Raw genomic sequence first — 5,397 nt, 5'->3', positions numbered from 1 at the left:
GAGCGCCGCCGCGCTTCCCAAGCGGCGCACTATCCAGTGCGCCACTGGGCCGGCCCTAAACTAGTTTTTTAAAACCACACCATAAATTATCTTTTAAACAAAAATCATCATGTATCATCATGGAATGATTGTAATAAAGTGCTAGTATTCAAATATTGTAAAGGTTCAATAAGTCTTTTTTAAAATGAAGTACATTGATTATACATACTTGTGAGGTGCAGAATTGAATTTCAATGTCAATACATGTATAAAATGTGTGATAATCAAATCGGTAATTAGCATATTCATCAATGCAAAACTTAATCATTTCTTTGTGATGAGGACATTTGATCTCCTCTTTTCTTGCCATTTGATAACATGCAGTAACTTATTTTTAATTGTAGACGCCTAGCTTGACTGTACACCACTAGAACTAATTTTTCCTATCTAGCTGTTTTGTGTTCATTAAACACTCTCCTTCTTTCCCACCTCCAGTAACCACAGTTCTGCTCTGTCCTTCTAAATGTTCAATTTATTATTATCATTACTATTGTTTATTTACTTATTTTTTTTAGCTCTGACTTATGAGTGAGAACGTTCAGTATTTCTCTTTCTGTGCCTGGCTTATAAGTCTTTTCTATTTCTCCTCTTTCTGAAACACACAAAGTCTAATATTTGTGTGGACTGACTTCTGACTGAGCTGTTCTGCTTGCGCAGCTGTAGAAGCCGATGTTATTACCTTATTTGCCCAATTTAAAGAACTACATGTTTAAGCATCATAGACAACTTTCAAATGTATTATTTTTGATCCCTGACTTTCCTAATTTGTAGCCAAAAATATGAATAAATAAGATTCACTGCTAGGTTTTTCAAATAAACAGTCACTTTAAATCCTTGGATCTTAGCATTTTAGGAAATAAAACAGACTTGACAATTGAACATACTTGGCTTGATCTTATTAAAACCAATATTTTTTTTTTTTTTGTCTTTTTGTCTTTTTCCGTGTCCGGCAACGGGATTGCAACCCTCGGTGTTGCTCCCGCGCCTCGCTCAGCCAGTGAGCGGGAACCGGTCTGTATGTGGGATCCGAACCCTCGGGCGGGAGCACCGCTGTGCTTCCCAAGCGGCGCACTTATCCAGTGCGCCACCGGGCCGGCCCTAAAACCAATATTTAAAGTACAAAACGAGCATAGAGGATGTTGTGCATTTATATAGACGCTGTCAATCCATGCCTAGTTTCCAATTTGCAATTTGCATGCTCATTTGCCCAATTTGTACATAAGAGTATGAGAATAATGGCTGCCTCCATATCCACGGCTGTACCAACTGCAGTCATCTTTGAAAATCTCAGCCTAATTATTCTCAGTGAATCTAACAGTTTTGCTTCAAAGGGGCACTTATTGCTCACATTCTTTGAAGTGGCTGCTCAGATGCTATGTACCAAACACAGTAAAAAAGAAAATAGGATTGAAATAACACATTTTTATATGAATTACACTTTTATTTTTAAACTGGTAGTGTGATACGAGTTACAAATAATTTAATCTCATTTTTCACAACCAAATTATCCTATATTATTACCTCAACAATACATCCAAATTGCAACATGATCAGTGTAGTTATAGGCTACCTGGACAGAATGGATAGATATGCCAAAGCAAAATGAACCCATTATTAGGGAAATTTTATAATTTGTTTTATTAATATAAATAATATTTTTCTGCTGTATAAATACAGCCATATTTACTTTGAATGATTCAAATTGCATAAAAATATTTTAATGAACAAACTTCTAGCTGCTATTTTTAGCTAAATAGAATATATTCGTAAGTCTGATTTTTACCTGTTTGGGAAAGGGTTGGGGAGTGAAGTAGGATTGGACCAAGGATAACAAACTTCTAGCTGCTATTTTTAGCTAAATAGAATATATTCGTAAGTCTGATTTTTACCTTTTTGGGAAAGGGTTGGGGAGTGAAGTAGGATTGGACCAAGGATACACACACACACGTATATACACATACCCACATACACACATATGCACACACACACACAAGCATGCATATGTATATACACACATACATATACATATATATGCATATGTGTATATGTAAACAGATATATATCCAAAACATCAGGAACTTAATGTACTGTAACCTGGGCCTTATTAACCTATGTATATCTCCACCAGCAGCTGTTGAATGTGTACTATCAAGGACCAGGGCAGCTTAGTGGACTCACCACACTGACATATTATCTGAGCCATTGGGGTCAGACCATGATGTCATCACCTGCCTCCCTGGTGCCTCCAAACTCTCACCAATGCCATGCTCATCCCAAACTCCTCCCATAAGCCACCTTTTCAAATATTCTTTCTATCAGCCTAATTATCCACTGAACCTTTGCTATTCTCTACTGATTGTTCTTTCATCCAGGTTCCCCTGCCATTGCACGAAGCCCCTATTAAATAGTTACTTAACCATCATACACTTTAATCTTAAAAATGTTTCATTCAAAAGTTCACATTAACTAGAACCCACCTTTTCTTAGACACAGTCTTCACCACAGCACTCTCCAGAGGAACTAGCTCCTTTTCCACTCCCTTTCACTCACCAGGAGAGATGAAAAATTTTCTTTCTATTTCCTCCTTAGCGCAGTTTCCAGAGTATTGTTTCACTATGATCATTCAGCAAAGTGACTTCTACCGAAGGTCTCCAGCATATATTTATTGCCTTTACCAATATCTAGGATCTTCCGTCAAATTTCAGCAGTCTGCCCACTATTTCTCTCCATCACATTTCTGGTGCACATTCACTTGACATTCTGGTACTGAAGACCCTCCAACATTCTGGCTACCGTGAACCTCTAAACACCTCTTCAGCCACCTCACCACTATGACCAAACCTTGCACCTAAGCAGCACTCTGAATGATCACACCTTTAAAATCCCAAACCCAAAGTTCTCAGTGCGAACCTCAATCACCTTACCTCCTCCCTCTTGGACCTATAAATGTCTACCTACCATTGTGATGAAATACTATTTGGTCTCCCACAAATCCATGCTGGATAACCCAGTGGGCCCTTACGGCTCTTCAGCTATCCATTTACTCACTTGCTGCTAAATCCCAGTCATGATCCCACAGTGGCTACTCCAAACCTTCTCAATTACCCAAAGCCCAAATTCATCCCATTTCTTTTCCTTAACCTGACCAGCTGATATTACCTTCAACTTTTCTAGGAATGTTGAGGTCTTCTCATTGCAATTGTCTACAGTGTCCTACAACACCAGCTGTCAAATGCAACCTCTAAAATTTATTTTTATTGCCACCTGTTTTTCCTTCCATCATTCTTGTCCCAGAGAAAATGTGTCCTCCTTCTTTTGGTGAAAGGCTTTTTAATGAACCATCTCTTCAAATATCACGCCCCAGCAACTGGTCCCTCTCTCATCCGCATCTTCAATCTTCCCTCTACTGGCATGTCCATCCCTCTGCCTATAAACTGGCTCACTCAACTCCCCAATTCTAAAAAACAATATAATAAAGTCTTTCCTTGATATGAAACCCTTAAAAGGTCATCTTCTGCTGTTCTGTTCACTGCAAAAATAGTCTTTACTCATGCCTCCTACCTTTCCTTTCCAACCACTTGAAATCTACTTTCACATCTAATAATGACCCAATAATTAACTTCAGGTATTTTTTAGTTCTCATTCTACATAAATAGATATTTTAAGGTGATTTTCAGGTAAGATTACAAAGTGGTTGACATATGTTATCTCACACATTGCTCAGAACTCTTTGAAGGTATTATCATGCATATTTACAAATGTGGTAAGAGAAGCTTGTAAAGGTTAAGCGACTTGCCTAAGATCATAGAGCAAATAAAATGTGTATGAATTTTAGTCTATGTAGTCTAAGTCAAGGTTTCTTGACCTCAGCACCACTGACATTTTGAGTCAAGTAATTCTTTGTTGTAGGGGCTTTCAAGTGCATTGCAAGATTGAACACTATCTCAGAAAGATAGCAAAAAATGGAAAGTGAATTATAAAATTTTTAACTCCAAAATTATTTCACTAAGGGAATGGCTCTATCAAATGAAATGCTTCTTTGAAGCCAAAAAGTTTAAAAGTGCAGAGTAAGGGGTTTGTAGATGCCAACTAACCCAATGCAAGTTTAATGACAGGTACATACAAAACAAAAAGCTGTGTACATTAAAATTTACAAAGTCGTGGATCTTGATCTAAAGAATCCGGAAGCAAAACAGCTTCCTTTCCATGAAAACACTTACCTGGTTTTAACCTTAAGGATAATGTAATGTTATATTTTACAATACACAGTAAATATAAAGAAATTCTATAGCTGGTAAACTGAAAAGCATTTTTTTCTTGGCTATCCTCACACACAGAATCAACAGTTTATGAATAATAATTACTATTCAAACAGAATACGAAAACATTAAACAAATGTGTTATACAGGTAGCAATAAAGTTTGTAATTTATTTTATCAAATAACATTAACTTTTACCTTAATATGGAACTATATAATTCTATTTCTCATGCAGGTATGTTAAGCTAAAACTAAGCTAAATCAGAAAATTAATTTTGAAATTTGAAAAAATTAAGAATGAAAAAACTTACTTCCAGTTAATTTTTAAAAAATTAACTTGTATATGAAAAGCAAAAATACAGGGCTACATCAAAAACTTCATGGAAACATTTGTATTGTCTTTTAATTTTTTTTTTCCATGAACTTTCTGAAGTACCCTCATATGATAAACCCACTGCCAATATCATCCTGAATGGGGAAAAGCTGAAAGCTTTTCCTTTAAGAAAAGGAACTAGACAAGGATGCCCACTCTCACCACTCCTATTCAACATAATTTTGGAAGTACTAGCCAGAGCAATAAGAGAAAAGGAAATAAAGGGCATCCAGATTGGAAAAGATGAAGTCCAACTGTCCCTGTTTGCAAATGACATAATCCTATATATCGAACAGCCTAAAGCCTCTACAAAAAACTCTTAGAGTTGATAAAGGATTCAGCAAAGTAGCAGGATACAGAATCAACACACAAAAATCAGTAGCATTTCTATTCTCCAATAGTGAACATGCAGAAAGAGAAATCAAGAAAGTTAGTCCATTTACAATAGTCAACAAAAAAATAAAATACCTAGGAATAAAGTTACCAAGGAAATGAAAGATCTCTATTATGAGAACTACAGATCACTGTTGGAAAAAAGAAAACACAAGAAGACAGAAAGATATTCCATGTTCGTAGGTTGGAAGAATTAACATTGTGAAAATGTCCATACTACCCAAAGTAATCTACAGATTTAATGCAATCCCCATCAAAATACCAATGACATTCTTCACAGAAATGGAAAAAAAAATCCTAATATTCATATGAAACAACAAAAGACCCTGAACA

At 36.1% G+C, this 5,397-nt stretch overlaps 1 protein-coding gene across 1 annotated transcript in view; it reads right to left on the bottom strand.

Moving 5' to 3' along the window:
• The window catches only part of ZBBX (zinc finger, B-box domain containing), a gene marked incomplete at its 3' end in the record, with an annotated part of 85,349 nt that overhangs the window by 73,414 nt on the left and 6,538 nt on the right, over positions 1-5,397 (bottom strand). The window lies entirely within an intron of this gene.

The sequence above is a fragment of the Galeopterus variegatus genome, unplaced genomic scaffold (assembly GCF_000696425.1).
Source record: "Galeopterus variegatus unplaced genomic scaffold, G_variegatus-3.0.2 Scaffold2566, whole genome shotgun sequence".
In the NCBI taxonomy this organism is placed as follows: Eukaryota; Metazoa; Chordata; class Mammalia; order Dermoptera; family Cynocephalidae; genus Galeopterus; species Galeopterus variegatus.
Note: the sequence above shows the minus strand (reverse complement) of the source record. Positions and strands in the feature narration are given on the sequence as shown.